This window comes from Podarcis melisellensis (assembly GCF_964234715.1).
Source record: "Podarcis melisellensis genome assembly, chromosome: 10".
In the NCBI taxonomy this organism is placed as follows: domain Eukaryota; kingdom Metazoa; phylum Chordata; class Lepidosauria; order Squamata; family Lacertidae; genus Podarcis; species Podarcis melisellensis.
The window spans coordinates 9,248,673-9,268,613 of record NC_138542.1 but is presented as its reverse complement, the minus strand read 5'-3'; the positions used below and the strand labels follow the sequence as shown (position 1 = coordinate 9,268,613).

Sequence of the window (19,941 nt, the reverse complement as noted above, 5' to 3'; positions counted from 1 at the left end):
AAGGTTTGGTGAGGGCTTCTCCCATCGTGGGGGCAGAGGGGGGCATTGTGCCTCAGGTGCCTAAACATCTCAGAGTGCCCCTGCTTAGAGAGTCTCAAGCCCCACTGTGCTTTCTCCACGTGTGTGTGTGTGTTATGAGAAAAGGTTTCGAGTCGTGGAAAAAGAGCTCAGATTGGAATGAATACTGCAACCCAAATAAAGCAAGGCCAGAGATGCTTGTGCAAAGTTGCCAGATTGCGTGATTTATACAATTGCACAATTTAGAATTTTTAACACAGTAATAAAATCAATGAGACTTGTGCACACTTAAGTGCATGAAGAACTGCAGTCTACATTATTTTCTTGACATACCCACTAAGGCCTTTACTGAACTCTTTGTTCCTTCCATTTGGGGAGCATAACTCAGCTCGACATACTAGTGTAACTATATTTTGCTCAACTGTCACAACTTAAATTTTTCAGCACTTGACTTCTCTCATATATATATATTCACTCACTGGGTGCATTTTTAAAAATACACTCCGCTAAGTAATGGATTATTTTAAAAGCCTCCCTCCTCCTTTTTTTTTTACTAAGTATTTTGGGAAAGACATTGTTATTTAAAGTCCCACCATACACTCATAGGATTCTGAGTGAGGTCCTAGACCCAAAGTTCCAAACCACCCTACCCATAGCTCATCATGTCTATGCTGATCTTTGGCTTACAGAAGAAGAAGCAGCAGTAGCAGTAGTGGCAGAGTCTTCCAAATCTGCATGCAAATATGCAAGGCACACTTAGCTTACCTTTAACCCCCTCTTCCTCCTTCCCACCTCCATTAGCCCACAGATAATCAAGAGCTCTCACAGGGATAACAGCAAGGAAGCTTCGAGTCTGCAGCATACATTTTTCTAAATGTTGCCATGGTGATCTCCAGAATGTTGATCCCCTGAGAAATCAACTCAAAACTCAGAGCAAACTGGGGCAGGACAGATAAATGACACCAATGGAGAGAAAAAAAAGCAATTTGGGGAGAGGTTATTTCTGAAAATGCATGGCTAAGAAATAGAGTGGATGGCAGCTGCATGAAGTTAAGGGAAATATTAACGAAAGAAAGAAACATTACGAAGGTACATACATCACTGGTCAAGTAGATTAGATTGTGGAGCCAATGACAAGATGAAACCCCAGTATCACTCACATAAATTTTGGAATTAGCCACTTCCTCCATTTCCCTAGTCATGGAATTGTAATTTTACTCGTTTGCTTATGGCATTTGTTTCCTGCTCTTCTGTCAAGCAGATTATGGAATTAATACACAGGGTTTCTCCACTTGGCATTAAACCTACGCTGATTGTCCTCGACAAGTGTGGATCTGAACTTAAGCACCCCTCCAGATTTCAACATCCAAGCCCTCTTCACCATTTCTCTCCATGCATATAGTCAGGGAGCAACAGGAGACACACATTGGTTTTGCCTCTGAACTTTATGCATTTAGCTGAAGCTACGAAAGGGCTTCATAGCTATGAAGCTTCATGAAGCTATGAGACTCCAATACTTTGACCACCTCATGAGAAGAGAAGACTCCCTGGAAAAGACCCTGATGTTGGGAAAGATGGAGGGCACAAGGAGAAGGGGACGACAGAGGACGAGATGGTTGGATAGTGTTCTCGAAGCCACCAGCATGAGTTTGACCAAACTGCAAGAGGCAGTGGAAGACAGGAGTGCCTGCTGTGCTCTGGTCCATGGGGTCACAAAGTGTCGGACACGACTAAACGACTAAACAACAACAACATGAAAGGGCATGCACACATGGGAATCCAGAGCCACCAAAGGTTTCTAACAGCTGTATGCATGAAATGGGCACAGAGCCCCTTTTCATGCCTTCTTCTGCACGGAGGTTAGGGATACAGTCAGAGGAAGCAATCTGCATCCCTTCTATGCCTTCAGTCCATGAACAACTGGAGGCGAGGAAAGGACTTCGATTACACTATGCTGCATTTCAACAGAATGTTTGGAAAATACACCTCTGCTGTTTGCATACAGTGCTATCAATACGATTATTCAACTTACATTTTATACAGCTGAAATTCAGCTCAAGCAACTGCAGAAAGTCTGCTTTGCCTTTTGCAACCATGTTCCTCTTAATCCAGTGAATTAAAAACGTGTATTCAAACACCAAGCCATCTATGCTGACAAGTTAACATTTGCAAATTAATTTGGAGGAGAGAAATAAATGTTTTACATATCCTCCAAATATTTATAGAAAGCCATGTAAAACAAGGGGGTTACAAAAGAACTCAGAGACTGGAGATGAAACCCACAAACTAGAAAGAACACAGATACTCTCCAGCCTCCTCAGGCATTCCTTCCAGGCTTAGAGGCATCTGCTGAACCCAGCCCTGTAATCTGCACTTCAGTAGATTCCCTGAAAGGAAACTCTACATATCTGAACCTGTACACATGAAGGGTCTACAGGCATGACTGGTGGACACAATCCCTTTTCTGCTCACTACACATACAATGGACAAATGCAGAAAAAGGGCTTTGGGCATACAAAATGACCCAAGATTTCCCACTGCAAGAGCTGAAGGGATATGGCAGAGTTCAACAAAGCCTCTATTCTAAAGCATTAGCACCAAAATATGCTGTTGGATGGCACAATGATTTTGAGGAACTGTGACTTGTCTCACATGATACAATTCTGTGCACAGAAACGGCCCTCTTCTTACACTTCTTCAGATCATGCTGGCCACTGAATCGTTTTGAGCGTTTTTCCAAGTCTTCTGCTCTCCTGCACAGCTTAGAGTGTGGGAATTTGCACACAGACCTGAGCTGTTTTCAGGTGCTTGGAGCAATTCTAAAGTTAGCAGGAGAGGACGGACCCTGCTCCTCAGCCTACATTTCTGAAGCTCACCATGGCCTCAGTTATGAGGACTTGTATCTTTCTCTGGGGTTTGAAAAGGAAGCAAGACAAAGCTGGCCAAAGCAAGTGGACCCTGTTTTTACTCAAAATTTGCAGATGCAAATATCCCATGGAATCCTGAACTCAATGCAAGTCCACATTCAGTTACAGTTCTCAAATGTCCAGTTTCGTATAATACATCTTCAATGCCCAGATCACAGACATGAAAGCAACAATTCTTTTCTTTTTACCAAACAAACCCTCTGGTTACAATTTAATCATTAGGGCAACATGTATTTTATATATATATAGAAAGGATTGCTTTAAAAATGTGACCATACCTGTTTGATTCCTTTTACATAACTTTTTACCTTTCACCCCAATTATTCACCACATAACTACAGACATATAGTAAAGTTCATTTTAAGTTCATGACCAATTCTCTGATGGAGCATTCACTTTATTGCTCCTTTGAAAAACAACCCAGTATTTCTTGCAAATGGACCAACTATTTTTGCAAGCTTTCTGATAGCCAGCATTTCTGTAGGTATCTTCCAGGAGATCCACCAACAGCATTTTGTCTCTTTCAAAACTGTATTATTACCATCCTACTCTGCAATGTGGAAGACAGCTTTTCAACAGTCACAGTGCTCTAAACTCCCCCAAGAAGCATGCTCAAAGAGCATTCCCAGATGTTTTGTCAACCACCCTAAAAAAAACAACCCTGACATATCTTGTACATGGTTGGCTTGTTTGAAACTACTCCTGCTTACAAAACAAGAGAGCTGCCATTCAAGGGTCCCCTTATTTCCAGCTCTTTCTACACATGTAGTCATTCCTGTCTTTATCACGGACCAGCCACACATTTATTATTGAAAGCCCTACTAGGGCTAGCGCTGACAAGGATGGAGAGAGTCAGGGATAATATTATGGCACTTGGTCTCCTGTATCCTTCAGAAATGGTGTTTTATTTATGAAGCAATGTTCAGCAGCCTTCAAGATGATGCACAAGTTGGGTAGGTTCTGATCATTCTTGGCAGCTGCACTTAACAGCCGTGGCGTAGTCTTCATTAAGGGACATAAAATAACTACTCCATCAGATATAAAAGTGAAAGGAACCCCTACCCTACCCCCAGTGAAATTATAGGGTAATCTAATTTACAGGATTTACTCACAGAAATACATTTTAATGATACCTGCACTGGAGCAGTTTGAAAATTTAGACCAATCTGCACCTCATGCCGATATATTCATTTTTCCAGGGTAAGGTTGCCTGGCAAGGCAGGAGCACAAATTTAACGAGGCTCAGTCACTTCATTTTAGGTGCACCCTGAGGAGTTCAGTTCTAGCAACAGCCCTAATCCACAATCTTCTTCAGAAACACAGCGCCAGAGTGCAATAGTGTATCAAAGAAAAACCAGCTGTTGCCAACAATGATGGATCGTGCCAACTGCCCAATACACCTGTGTGTTGGCCCGGTTGGAAAGTCTTCATTTTATGCAGGGGTGCTGAAATGCAAGTAAGCTTGGGGGGGAGAGAAGTTATTAAAAGAAATGCAATAAACTAATGAGTGGTGGATGGAACCCTAAGTATACTTTTTAGGATCTTGCTGCAAGGGGTGGGCTTTTGTGTATTTTTAGAGAACACAGCATTGCATACAATGAGAAATATGTTTGTCCTGGTGTGTGGTGGTGCCGCTGCTTTTCCACCCATCACTCAGCCAGCCCCAGAGCAGCTATTTAAAGGGTGTTTAGAGGGTTTCTCCACTTACATGATTTTCACTCATTTGTGGGGCTCTTCCTCAGAAGGCTGCAGGTTACCAAAACACAGATTTTTTGCTATCCTGCCCTTTTCAGTCTGCACTAATAAAGCAGCTCTGGTGGTGAAGGCAAGCAAACAGAACCGTGAGGCATTGTTTCAGACTATAGTTTGTCCTGAAAGCAACTCATGGTGTGTGTTTTTTAAATAATAGTTCTATGAAACTCGGGAATAAAGAACATTAAACGGGACACTGATTTGTGTTAAGTCATTTGGTTTTAACATACATACACTAATTTTTGAAATGTTCATCAAATAAAAAACAAGACGCGTCTTTCATTAAATGTGCTCATACGTACAGCGTAGAAGTGACAGTTTTAAGCTCCAGGCACTGTTTCATATTCAATAGCAAGCAGAAGCAAATGAAAATGGCATACTCAAAACAAACTTGTCATGTTACTATAATCTGTTCTGATCTATAATTACAATCTTTTGGGTCCACACCTGTTCACATCAAACAACAGATTAAACAGCAGTACTAGAAGAGAAAAGGGAAAGGCGAATGGCCCATATCGCAGCCAGAAAAAAATGGGACTTCAAGGCAGTCTGGCCCAATCCCTAATGCTGATCTTTTTAGCTGTGGAAAAACACTGTTATGAGTTCACCATTCCTATGGTGGTGGTTCATACGCTGGAAACTGAAGGGGCCAACAGATAACCCAATGTGCTGATAAGTAAAGGACGAAATATATTCAATAAAGTTACCTTTAAAGGCGTAATCCCATACAATTTTCTTTCTTTTTTAAAAAATTATATTTTATTAAGTTTTAACGGGGACGCGGGTGACGCTGTGGGTAAAACCTCAGTGCCTAGGACTTGCTGATCATATGGTCGGTGGTTCGAATCCCCGCGGCGGGGTGAGCTCCCGTCGTTCGGTCCCAGCTCCTGCCCACCTAGCAGTTCAAAAGCACTCTTAAGTGCAAGTAGATAAATAGGTACCCCGTTATAGCGGGAAGGTAAACGGCGTTCCGTGTGCTGCGCTGGCTCGCCAGCTGCAGCTTCGTCACGCTGGCCACGTGACCCGGGAGTGTCTTCGGACGGCGCTGGCTCACGGCCTCTAGAGCGAGATGAGCACGCAACCATAAAGTCGGACACGACTGGCCCGTACGGGCAGGGGTACCTTTACCTTTTTTAACATTTTTAACATATAAAATAAAAAAATATTACTTCCCACCCCCTTTATTCCATGAAGTTGTTTCTCCCCTTATGCTGCACCCTATCTTCTAGGTATCAAATCATAACCACAATATTATAATCTAATTACTTCTGTTGCTCATAGCTCAAATCTCACTTGTGAGTTCATCATACTGTAATACAGTAATACCTCGGGTTACAGGTGTTTCGGGTTACAGATGTTTCAGGTTACAGACTCCGCTAACCTGGAACTAGTACCTCAGGTTAAGAATTTTACCTCAGGATGAGAACAGAAATCGTGTGGCGGCAGCGCAGTGGCGCGGGAGGCCCCATTAGCTAAAGTGGTGCTTCAGGTTAAGAACAGTTTCGGGTTAAGAACAGACCTCCGGAAAGAATTAAGTTCTTAACCAGAGGTACCACTGTATTTCTTATAACTCTTATAAATTTGCTGTTAATTTTGCCAGTTCTGCATAGTCCATTATCTTACTTATCCATTCTTTTGTTGGAACGCCTTCTTCCTTCCATTTCTGCGCATACAGAATCCTAGCTGCTGTTGTTACATACATAAACCAACTTCAGCATGTTTGTGGGGATTTCTGCCAGAGAATTTTCTGACTTGAGTGACTGTTTAAAGCAACTGGACTGCACAAAAGGAGAACACTATACGATTCCGCATTTCTGGAGAACCCATTTTACAACATCCATTATTTTAGCGTGTTTGGGGGAGTGCCGGGGGGAAAGCAAGCTCAACAAAGCTTTGCCATCTCACTATCCCTTACTGAAATTCTCACAGGATGCCAAATTACTCCAGAGTTAAATTTCATTGAGCATGCAAATAGGGCAAAGGTGCAATACTAAACCATTTGCATTTGAAAAAGCACTCTTTGCTCCTTGTGCACTAGCAAGTTGAACACATCCTGTTTATCTTGGTGGTCATCCAGAGAAAAGCCGAATACATCTGAGCCTGTCTTAGTGCAAGTGTACATTGGCAACATAACCCCCTTCTAAAAGGTCTCGTGATGAATCCCTAGGCTGCTTTAACTTAGAGTTTAAAGAGCAGAGCTTCTGTGGAGCCAACTTCTGAAAAGAAAACTCTGAGAAACATCCCAAGTACACATAGGGGCTCACTTCTGAATCACAATTCTCACATGGAATGGTGGGGGGGATAAAGAGCTGGGGTGTTGCCAAGATTTAATAATAGCAACAAATTCTGGATATGAATAGAATTTTTGGATAGAATTTTTTAATGTTGGATAGAATTTTTTAATGTTGAAAATCCAACTGTTTTGAAGAAGGGGGGGCAATTGCATTCAAAAAATGTGTTAGATATTCTGTGCATTCAAATATCATATATGAGACACCCCTCTCCTAAACTGCACAAAGCATAACCATGTAGTTTTGATAAAGAGATCTTATAATTCCCATGACAGTAAATAACAAATAACATGAACAGTGCATATGAAGAAGAGTAGGAGGAGTTTGGACTTGATATCCCGCTTTATCACTACCCGAAGGAGTCTCAAAGCGGCTAACATTCTCTTTTCCCTTCCTCCCCCACAACAAACACTCTGTGAGGCGAGTGGGGCTGAAAGACTTCAAAGAAGTGTGACTAGCCCACGGTCACCCAGCAGCTGCATGTGGAGGAGCAGAGACGAGAACCCGGTTCACCAGATTACGAGACTACGGCTCTTAACCACTACACCACACTGGCTCTCGTGTGATCATGACATGTCTTGAAAGTGGCAATTCTAAACTAAGCTTAAAATGGTGAGGATTACTGACCGAGAACAGCCCACCACCCACAGATACAGGGGTACAGTTTGCACGTGACAGAAAACCAAGTTGAAAAACGATGGTTTAATGTCAACAAGTGGGGTGCATGTTGCTCAAAATGTTCCCACTCCTCTCTTTCCCTTGGAAACCACCAAGAAACAAACCAGAGTCACATTCGAACTCAGATCTAAGATTTGTATCTCTCCAAGCCAAGCACAAGCAGTTACCACATTTTTCCGTGTATTAGACGAGGTTTTTTTTACTCAAAAATCATGTCAAAAAACTGGGGTTGTCCTATACACGGATAGTGGTGTGGGGAGGAAGCTGCGTGCCGCCAGCCAGTTGATTGGCGGCCCATGCTTTAGGGAGCTTCCTGCCCGCAGTGGCATGGGGGGAGTGGCTGCCCACTTTGCCAACCCCCAGCAACGGCCCTGCTGGGCTGATGGCGCTTGTGCAATTCCCTCTTTAAAAAGCTCAACAACTTTGGGCCATCTCCCCTCATTTTCTCTAAATTTGGTTCCCCAAAATAGGCGGTGTCTTATACATGGGGGCGTCTTATACACAGAAAAATACGGTGCTAACTTACTTGTTTGGAAGAAAAAAACTACAAGTCTGGGTTGAAACATCATGGCAAGCCGTACTTGGGCTTGATTCCTGGTGGTGCAGCAGGTGAGGCGGCGACTGAAGATTTTTCAGCAGCGTGCAGTAGTAAGCTGTATTGTTCACATAAAACCACCGTTTGTTTTAAACTATAATTTTATGTGATGTGAGAACCAGGCCAGAGGGTGCTACACAAATGGGATCCAATGGCAACAACAGCAAGTGAACAAGGCAAACTCGATGTAAACAGTCAGACAATACAATAGACCATGTCTATAAATTTGAGAGATAATGTTCAGCAACATAGACTGATCACCCACATATGCAATGCCTACTTTTATTTCATTCATAAAAGTTTGAATCCCAAGAAACAACAGAAGTACAGTCATACCTCATGTTATGTTTGCTTCATGTTACGTTCTTTCAGGTTACGTCCTGCGGCGACCTGGAAGTACTGGAAAAGGTTACTTCCGTGTTTCGCTGCTTGCGCATGCGCAGAAGACCAAATCACGCTTCACGCATGCGCACAAGCGCCAAATCACGCCATGCACCTGCGCAGATACGTCACGTCAGGTTGCGGGCTTTTCATGTTGCAAACGGGCCTCCAGAACGGATCCCGTTTGCAACCAGAGGTACTACTGCATATATCAAAAATATTTTGTAGGAAGCCTAATTATTTTATTTTTGTCTGTATTATTTCAACATCACCTCCTTAATGACAAGTGGTTTGCATCATTATGCACCTTATGGATCCCACTGAAATGAAATCAACAACACAGCCCTATCTAGTTGAAGAGTAAGTTAGCTGTCAATAGTCTAATTACACAACCATTGAAATAAGGGCAAAAGAACTCTCAATAACTCAGGGTTCCAACACAACATGAGGCCTAATTCACAACGTTAATCGAGTTGCACTGAAGAATGTCCATGTGCTATATTTTTCATGGCTGGCTTTCTGTTTACATTAAGCTTCTGGTCCTTATGCATGAATAGGAAAGATGAACAGTAGGTTGGCATACTGATGCTGTGGCTCAAGAAACTCAAGTAAAACTGGAAACCGAGCATGTGAAATATAACAACAAACGAGAGATCGCCACTTGGCTACCTTCATGTTTCAATTAGGCCTAGCCTAGGATTCTTTCTAGAGTTCACATTTTCACTGCCAGGTAAGATCCGTGACCATGTTACTTCAAAACTGGGCCTTGCAATTTTAACATGCTAAGCAATTCTTTGGAAAGCACACATTTAGGAAGTTCCAAGTTTAAGACTAAAGGCAAGTAGATGTAGGGAAACACAGCTAGCCAAGATACAGAACACAGTTCCTGTTGAAAATCCAACTGTTTTGAAGAATGGGGGGGGGGGCAGATTTCATTCAAAAGGTGTTTTAAGAGATTCTGCGCATTCAAAATTCTGCGCATTCAGTTCTTATAATTCCCATGGATAGTAAATAATAAGTAACATGCACAGTGCATGTGATCATGAGATGTCTTGAAAGTGGCATTCTAAAGAAGCTTAAAATGGTGAGGATTACTTACACGGGTCATTAAAAAGCCAAGATAACCACTTTCTGCCTTTCCTGTAACTTGGAATTGGCCAGCTGCTCTCTTTCACAGAATCTGAATTTTTAAAATTGTATTTACTCCCACTTGCCTGGCCAGAAATATGGCGTATTTTTATATGCTGCTTTATTTTATTTTTATTTCTTCCGTTATCGACTTTGCTTTTTGCTTATGATTTGTTTGTTTTTTTATGTCCTCTGCTCTGGGTTAATGAAGATACACACAGGAAGGTAATGGTTGGTTGGTGAAAGACCCTGTGTGAGAGGCAGGGCAGGGAAAATCTCCCAGGTTAAAAGGATGGGAGAGGAAAGGGAATTTCCCAGATGAGGGCTGGAGGGGTTCATCCCCTTTTGTGTGAGACAGGGGTTAAGATCCACCTTTGAAAGTGGGCTTTGTATTTCCTTCCCCTTCTTTCTCTTTGTTTCCTTTTTTTTTAAAAAAAAGATTAATTTGTTCAGATTAATTTGTTTTTCATTGTATTATATGATGAAAGGTTTCAATAAAACATTTATGCAAAAGATAAAGAAGAAGAAGAGGAGTTTGGATTTGATATCCCGCTTTATCACTACCTGAAGGAGTCTTAAAGCAGCTAACATTCTCCTTTCCCTTCCTCCCCCACAACAAACACTCTGTGAGGTGAGTGGGGCTGGGAGACTTCAAAGAAGTGTGAGTAGCCCAAGGTCACCCAGCAGCTGCAAGTGGAGGAGCGGAGATGCGAACCTGGTTCCCCAGATTACGAGTCTATCGGTCTTAATCACTACACCATGCTGCTTCAGAGCTTGTGTCTACAGATTCTGCCAATACAGTACCACTATACAATACAGTGAACCCACAACTTATGTACATTTAAGTTGTGCACATTCAGCCTTATGTACTTGGCAAAATTAAAAGTTAAAAAAATTAAAAAGAGGCAGAAAAGAGGCAGGCGTCTGGGAAAAAAAGACTTTCCCACCTGCCTTTGAACCCGTGATGTGTTTTGACTCTAAATTGAGGGCTTACTGTAATATGCTCTGCAGAGCGACTGCCAATCAGAATACACTAGAGAGATAAGTAGTGTTACCTGGTGTAAGGCAGTTTCTTAATCACCTGTAGGATTGAAAGAAAATGCCCTAGTTAATTAAGGACGAGTTCACAAGCCCTTCTGTCTCGTGGCTTTGTTACCAGCTGGAACAGATCCATTCCAAGTTGGGCCAGAGGCAAACAGCATTTAATTCCTCTAAATCTGAAATCTAGACAACAATGTCAGCCAGTGTACTGGTCAATTAAGTTGACATGCCTTTGTGTCCCAGGTTTTTTCTTGCTTATGTGGCAAGTCCTCTTAGCTGACATACCTATTTTTGCTGTGGTTTTGTTTCCCACCTTCACTGCAAACGAAAAGCAAAAGAAAGGGGGGAGGAAGGGGGGGACATGCAGCAGTGAGCACAGTCTGAAGAAGGGGTGGGGTCTGGAGGAGAAACCAATGCTACAATTTTACGCTGGAAAGCAAACAAGCTACAATTCCTGTTTACAAGGCATCAGAGTACTTTTAGAGACACACATTTAATGTGTTACTACAGGCCATTTGAGGAAACTGCATATTCAACACGTCCAATTGCCTAATAAATATCACAACTCATTAAATTTACCAAAAGCGGAACAGCAAAAGAAACAAGTCACCTACACCAGCCTGATTGAGCTGACCGTGCGACTGAACTGAGCTAAGAAACTGGAAGCATAGCAGCCAGAATTTGCAACTCCTGCCAGCAGTGAGAGGTAGATAAGTTTACCTGTCAGTGCCTCTGGTTTTTTCTCCTGCCTTCATGCACCTTTCTGTATATTGTAGCCTAAAAACCTTCAAAGGAAGGTCTTCCCCGAACCTGCCTATAGTTGTGGAAATCTCTTTTTGTGGAGCCAACCAGAAGTCATTTTCTGCCCGCACATATTAAACTCATACCTGAACTCTGGCACAGGGAGAGAGAAAATGCCTTCCAAGGTTTCTAGCTGTGATCCTTTATGGCTTGTCTCGTGATTCTGAGCAAACAAGCTTCATTTCGACACCTGAAGCGGTCTAGTTCCTGTGGGTGAGTGCAGAACAAGGCTCATCATCATAAGGTATTCAGTACTTGTTGTTGTTCAGTTGTTTAGTCATGTCCGACTCTTCGTGACCCCATGGACCAGAGCACGCCAGGCACTCCTGTCTTCCACTGTTTTCCGCAGTTTGGTCAGACTCATTCTGGTAACTTCGAGAACACTGTCCAACCATCTCGTCCTCTGTTGTCCCCTTCTCCTTGTGCCCTCCATCTTTCCCAACATCAGAGTCTTTTTTCCAGAGGGTCTTCTCTTCTCATGAGGTGGCCCAAGTATTGGAGCCTCAGCTTCAGGACCTGTCCTTCCAGTGAGCATTCAGGGCTCATTTCCTTCAGAATGGATAGGTTTGATCTTCTTGCAGTCCATGGGACTCTCAAGAGTCTCCTCCAGCACCATAATTCAAAAGCATCCATTCTTCGGCGATCAGCCTTCTTTATGGTCCAGCTCTCACTTACATACATCACTACTGGGAAAACCATAGCTTTAACTATATGGACCTTTGTCGGCAAGGTGATCGTCTCTGCTTTTTAAGTTGCTGTCAGTACTACATTGCTATAAGAAGGCTAGCTGAAAAGGTCCGTTCTAAAACCTTTTATTTGCAAGTGCTGGAGCACACATGAGCAGCCTCGCTTCCCTGCAGGCAGGAGCTGAATGCACGCAATGGGCTGCATAGGCAGAAATTGCTTCCTCACTGAAGTAACAGCGTAGTATCTGCAGGGGCCTGACTCTGTGCACCAGACCGCACTGATTATCTTCTAAGGTTAAAAATTGTGCATGTAATCCTGCACACAAACACTGCAGATATAGTACAAGCATTTGTTTTTAAAACCTTCCCCCCAAAAATGAAGTTAACCATGGTTTTATTTCCACTAAATTAGTGGAAATAATATCAGTCAGTGGAACAAACTCTTGTGTTATTTGATCAGGGTGTATAGTAAGGTATACAAACCATCACATGAACCTTAGGGCAGGCAGCATAAAACTTTCCCGCCAGTTCATGAGGCCCATGAGGGGGAAAACACTTATTTCGAGGAAATGTCTGGGGTATTTTGTTGGAGGGCTTGGGGCAGGGGAATTGCCACAATTGTTTTGCACAAAAAAAAAATGAAATGAAAGGATGGAGGTTTACAGTACATTTAAATGGATTTTTAAAAAAAATAAAATAAAATAAACACACATACAGTGGTACCTCGGGTTACAGACCCTTCAGGTTACAGACTCCGCTAACCCAGAAATAATACCTTGGGTTAAGAACTTTGCTTCAGGATGAGAACAGAAATCGCACAGCGGTGGCACGGCAGCAGCAGGAGGCCCCATTAGCTAAAGTGGTGCTTCAGGTTAAGAACAGTTTCAGGTTAAGAGCGGACCTCCGGAACGAATTAAGTTCTTAACCCAAGGTACCACTGTACATTTCTCTGGACTCAAACTGGAATTCAGTCTGACTCTTATCACATTTCACTCTTCTTGCCTCCAAATAGTTTATATGTGTGCTATTTCTTACATTCCTGGAATTATTTTTCTGTGAATGAGAGATAGGATTGAATAGATTGCACGGCCCCCATATTACTGATTTTGAGTATTTCAAAGTAATTGAAACACATTGCGGCAGCAGTTTATCACTTGTGAGTGGAAATAATATGGTGCTAGATATATTTGGGAAACTCTCTGAATGATTAACCACGACTTTTTCACGCTCATACTCTCCCGCATGCAACCTATTGTCCTTCTCAGTCAATAAGAGCCCACTGGTCTGTTTATTCACAATCCTTGACAGAAAATCTGCAACATGAATGTACAATTATTGCATTATTTTCTACTACAGCTGTTCCACTCATGCTCATTTGGTCAATAACTACCAAGATATGCGTAAATTCCAGTATGTGTGTGTGTGTGTTTAAAAAGCTTTATTCAAGTACTCTCCTATTACAATGGATGCACTGCTGTAAACTATTTTTGTCTGTCATGAGAGTTGGATAATAGAAGCAGAAACATTAGTTTTGCAAATGGTTAGCTGTCCAGAGAATGCAGAGCATGTGTGGAGCATCCTTATCTAATGTACAGTAAACGTAAAGGTACCCCTGACCATTAGGTCCAGTTGTGACCGACTCTGGGGTTGCGGCGCTCATCTCGCTTTATTGGCCAAGGGAGCCGTCGTACAGCTTCTGGGTCATGTGGCCAGCATGACCAAGCTGCTTCTGGCGAACCAGAGCAGCTCACGGAAACGCCATTTACCTTCCCGCCGGAGGGGTACCTATTTATCTACTTGCACTTTGTGCTTTCGAACTGCTAGGTTGGCAGGAGCTGGGACCGAACAACGGGAGCTCACACCGTCGCGGGGATTCAAACCGCTGACCTTCTGATCAGCAAGTCCTAGGCTCTGTGGTTTAACCACCCGCGTCCCTGAACAGTACAGAGCACTATTTGAATTCTCCTGGAAATTGGCACTGTTACTATTTCTTATTTTGACCAACTGCTCAGATGTAAACAGGCCAAAAGTTGCACTGAAACTATGCAGCTTCTGATTAGATTATTTTTTCCCCTGCTGCAAAGACTGATGCTTGTGTCTATTTGGCTGCATAATGCTAAACAACGGGTTGGAACAATGGCTGAATCAGTTCCCTATGTGTAAAATGAGAATTACAGAAGTGAGGTTTAAAAATTCTTTTCTGGGTCATACCTGAAGAATATATATAACAAACATATTTTTTCCCCAACATGGTAATCTTCAAACTAGTCTCAAATTTAAGATCAATCCATCCAATTCTCTTCCTTTAAACATTCCATTTGTGTGAATATGTCAGAAACAAATTACAGGTTCAAACAAGGTGTTATGGCTCAAAACCATTGTCATTGTTACATAAAACACACACAGTGCAGCAGTATGTCAAACACGATTAAAAATTCAGCCACTCATGCATAATTTTGCTTGAAATGGGATCAAAATCTGTGTGCTCAGAGATTCTTCCTTTCCCATGTCTCAGAAGAACACACCACTGACAAATTTATGCAATGTTAACTTCGTCGAATCCTTCCGATTCACAAGATGTCTGCAAGCAGCACCTACAAGCTAATGTTCCATTACTCTACATATCTACATATATGATCTGGTGATATGCGATTTCTTTGGCTGAAAGAAACATTCCTGCACTGCAAGGGGTTGGACTAAATGACCCTTGTGGTCCCTTCTATGATTCTGTGTCTGTGGTTCTATCTCTGCAGACAACAGCAATAGAAGCAACTGGGAATGCTTTTCTACACAAATGCCTACAATAATGGAATCGTTACACAACATTTCACAAGCCTGTACGCTGATCTCAACGTGCTTCAAAATTGGGTGGGCAACATATGGTAGCAAGTCACTTTCATGCACCATGAACTCCAGAGAAAGCCAGCTTTGCATATATGTGACATGACCTCATGGTGGCTGAAAAATGCTTGGAGATGTAATGGTGATAAGTAACCACAAGTACATAAGGAAATAAAGTAAAAAAGAAAAAGAAAAAAGCAGTTCATCTTCCCATGGTATATCAAAACATCTTAGAGGCCAATTCAGTCCTTTTCCCCTTCCCTCAACATCTGATGTTATTAATCACTAAGCAGGTTTTCTGTTACTGGGAGGATGGAAGCAATAGGGAGTGTGTGGACAGAAATGGATGCAAGCAACATGGTTATCAATTGGATTGTCCCCTCAAACAAATCTGTCTCCTATTGTGCCACATGCACAAATAGTGAATAAGTGCCTTGAGGCTTGCAGAAAGCTTGCGGAGTTATCATAGCAGAAAACCCTATGCAGATATCCAATATTTAAAGAGTGCTGGGTGCCTCATGAATAAGCTGATCGGCTATACTGTTAAGACAGCCATGCCAATAACGCTCAATAAACACAATCTGCAAGTGAGCTGTGGCCCTCTAGTTGAAGGTACGTTCTCAGTGTAAAGACAACTTCTCCTGTGCTTAAAGCTGTGAGCTTGCATAATTAAATTAACAAAAGACACACATAAGCAGAGTACTGAACGGATGTTGCTGTTGTTGTTTTTTAAGGTGGGATGACAGAAAATGGGAATTGAACGGCAGACAGCAGGGAGTAATGATAAATGAATAAGAACCAAGACAAAGCTATGTGGACATCGTGACTGATAGTATAACAGATTGCAATGGACCATGGAGTATTGGGATCCCTGTTGTGACCTGTATCTCTGACCTAAAAAAGAGGAGAGTTGCTTTCTGAGAGAGGATGGGAAAGGACTGCTATCTGGGAGCAGGTCTGTGATGGCTCACATCAGAGTATCTGTGGTCTCGACTATCTACAGTTGAACAATACCCTTGTGAAAGATGCCCATCCTCTTCCCAGGGACTGAACATATTTTAGGTAAAGGTAAAGGGACCCCTGACCGTCAGGTCCAGTTGTGGCCGACTCTGGGGTTGCGGCGCTAATCTCGCTTTATTGGCTGAGGGAGCCGGCATACAGCTTCCAGGTCATGTGGCCAGCATGACTAAGCCGCTTCTGGCAAACCAGGGCAGCGCACGGAAATGCCATTTGCCTTCCCACCGGAGCAGTACCTATTTATCTACTTGCACTTTGACGTGCTTTCAAACTGCTAGGTGGACAAGAGCTGGGACCGAACAATGGGAGCTCACCCCGTCACGGGGATTCAAACCGCCGACCTTCTGATCGGCAAGTCCTAGGCTCTGTGGTTTAACCCACAGCACCACCCGCGTCCCTGATTGAATATATTTTAGATCTGCTTGCTAATGCCTATTGGTTCTCTACCTTGGGTCTGGCAAGAAGAGCCTGATCCTGAAGACCAACCTACAACAGTAATGTTTTGGGACATTTCAAAAGTTGATAGAAGTGGTGCTGGCAGATCTAAAGTGTCCCCTCTTGCCTGGTGGACTTGATGATATGATTGTAAATGGAAGGTAATTTGAAGAACTGCAGAAAATGAAGGCTGTACTAGAGAGGCAAACCAGCAAAATGCAATTTGTGCTATTGCAAAGTAAAGTACCTAAGCCATACAGGATAGGAGATAGGGACAGACCCTGACAAAGTATGATCCATTCCACACAGCACTCAAGGGCTGGGGTATGGAAGTTTGCTAGTTTAGATTGTGTAAAAACCTGAGCAGTAACTGGATAAATTGTGGCCGCCATAGGAAGGAAGGAACCGGAGATTTTTATTGGTTGGGTGGCAACGACTTCATAGCTTTTTGCCCTTAGTCTAACAAGCAGAAATATTCAAGTTAAGCATATATAGCATACTGACTTAGCCTGCATAATTTATTCAGGCCTCAGAACGCAGCTTATTTTAACACAGTATTCAAACATTTCTTGGTTGTTGTTGTTTTAAACCACAGAGAACGCACGTCCCTGTCTTACATCAAGCCATGTAAGTATACACTGAGGGCCCCTAAAATAAGGGAAAAACAACTTTCCTTTCTTCTTCTGAATTAAATTTTAATTACATTTATAAAAATCACATAGCAAAAAAAACCAAAAAAACCCCAAGAAATTCCTCCAAATACAGAACCTTATAGGTAGTATTTTGCTTCAAGTTCTGTTCAGATGTTTCTTTAAACTGCTCTGAACTGGAAAGCCAGCGATCAAGATATCCAATTTGTTTGTCTTCAGCTAGAAAGTTAATGGTGGAAGCATGCTATTCCAGCAATGTGAAAAATCATACTTTTCATAACTGTGCACAGTACATTTGCAGATGCCTGCTATGCTTTGCCTTGCCTGCATACATATGAGATAAAAACATACCAGATTGCAAGAAAAATATTCCCCAGTTTTTGTGTGCATTTCTCTGCCACTGACAGAAGGCTAGAGTTTTGTGCTGGTGTTAAACACTAGCTAACGTCATCCATACAGCTGTTGACAAACATCCCATCAATTCTCACTATTAAGTTCCATGTTTTGAACATCTCTAATCTTTATGCTCCAAATGCATGCATTATTGTTACTTAGTTTTTTTTTGCAGAAATTATGGCACAGTACAGATAAAAACACTGCTACATGCCCCTATACTCCCACAGCCAGCAATAAAAGTCAAAAAGCAAAAGAAAACGTGGTAATCAGTCTAATAATGTTTTTAGATAATTAAACTGGGCTTGTTCTTAGGCTATTTGTAATATCCCAAAGATGCCTCTTTAATTGACTTCCAAATGACTGTGCAAAGGAAATTAATATTTTTATAATCTGCAGTCCACATATGCACAGTTAAACATGCTACACTTTACATAACTTATCTTTAAAATGTCTATCATTCTGAACCCAGTGTTATCTGTTTTTAAAAGAATGAATATTCCTTGGCAGGTCTGACATACTATCAAGCTTTTCAACAGGGAGAAGTACTTACGTTCTTCTCTGGTTCTTCTTTCACTTCACTTAATTTTCCACAGGTAGCTTCTTCTTTTATTTTTTTTACCTAAAAAAAGGGGAAAGAAACATTATTCTTTTTAGTGCACTGTTATAAGCACTTCTTTCTTTTTTCCAGCCCTTGCCAATTCCATTTTTCAGAACAGAAAACATTTTTCACATTAAACATCCCAATGAATAACTATTTGTCAGGGTCAGAAGCTGTTTCAGACTCCAACAGTTCTGGTAAAAAGATCTTATGAGCAAGGCCTTGAACCAGTGCTGCCACTCAGGTCAGCTGCCTTGCATGGACCAGCAACAGTCTGACTCATTTCATTGTTACTTGAGATTTTCTTTCTCAGCTTGCCCACTTAAGAACTCAAACCTAAATGAAGCACTTTCTTTTGGAGAAAGGTTAAATACTTGTCAAAATTTAAATCACATTTATATCACATGACCTTTTGCACAGATTGAAAGTAAAGGTAAAGGACCCCTGACAGTTAAGTACAGTCGCAGACAACTCTGGGGTTGCGGCGCTCATCTTGCTTTACTAGCCGAGAGAGCCAACGTTTGTCTACAGACAGTTTTTCCAGGTCATGTGGCCAGCATGACTAAGCCTCTTCTCGCGAACCAGAGCAGAGGGAGCCAACGTTTGTCCGCAGACAGTTTTTCAAGGTCATGAGGCTAGCATGACTAAGCCACTTCTCGCGAACCAGAGCAGAGCACAGAAATGCCATTTACCTTCCCGCCGGAGTGGTACCTATTTATCTACTTGCACTTTGACGTGCTTTTGAACTGCTAGGTTGGCAGGAGCTGGGACTGAGCAACAGGAGCTCACCCCGTTGCGGGGATTCGAACTGCTGACCTTCTGATCAGCAAGTCTTAGGCTCTGTGGTTAGACCACTGCACCACCCGCGTCCCTTTGCAGAGATTTAGGTACTCTCAAATCAAGCTGGAGAATACTTTTCAATATCCAAAGAAGGCAGACTCGGAAATGACCTACTAAAATGAAGGCCAAGCCCAGGTTTTATGCTAAAGTAACCTTCCATTGATTTCAGTGGGCCTCCTTCTCCTATCTCTGGTCTGAGTGTTTCCTAGTTTTAAACCTCTGCTACAAGATTCTTTTTTAATATGAGTCACAAGAGTTTTTTCAGTGTTTTATACCAAGCAACCAGGAAGATATTGGATGCTCATTTTGTGTGTGTGCTTTTGTTTTGTTTTGCTGTCAGCTAATGAAGTGCTTGTACAGGAAACATTCACAGCAGGGCTTGTACAGAATTCCCTTTTGGCATTCCAAGTGTAGCAATAATCTTGGGGCACAGAACAACTCAATGCAAGCAGGAAGGTTACCTTAGCATAAAATCTGGGCTTCCGTCAAGTGTGCTAACCAAACTCTGACATATGCATCTCCAAGACAGTTTATCACTCTCCTGTCATATTCTTTTCACTACAGATTCCTTGAGGTCAAAGAATTAAGAACACAGATGGCACAGCAATCACGACTATTTAAATACCTAAGCAGTCCAGCAATTCTCAGGACTTGGGTAACTGGAAGGCTTACTTTTGACTAATGACTTGGACCTTCTTCTTCTTTTCCCTTTGGAGAACTACTGCCGCTCCACACAACAGTGCCAACAGCATTTTATTCTGGCACCGAGAAAATCAAGTAGCATATGGATTCTCCAAAAGGCATTTCCACAGGACTAGCCTGTATTATTTGATTTCCAAACTTAACTCCCCCCCACAGGTTATTTG

The 19,941-nt window shown here is 42.2% G+C and overlaps 1 protein-coding gene across 3 annotated transcripts in view; it reads right to left on the bottom strand.

Annotated features, from left to right (window-relative positions):
* PLXNB2 (plexin B2) overlaps positions 1–19,941 on the bottom strand; it is a 350,258-nt gene that overhangs the window by 149,478 nt on the left and 180,839 nt on the right. For 2 of the 3 annotated variants that reach the window (XM_081927587.1, XM_081927588.1), the window contains exon 3: positions 18,188–18,256. The gene's annotated coding sequence lies outside the window, so the exon portion shown is untranslated. The remainder of the gene's footprint in view (positions 1–18,187; positions 18,257–19,941) is intronic. The other variant, XM_081927589.1, reaches the window with a different exon arrangement.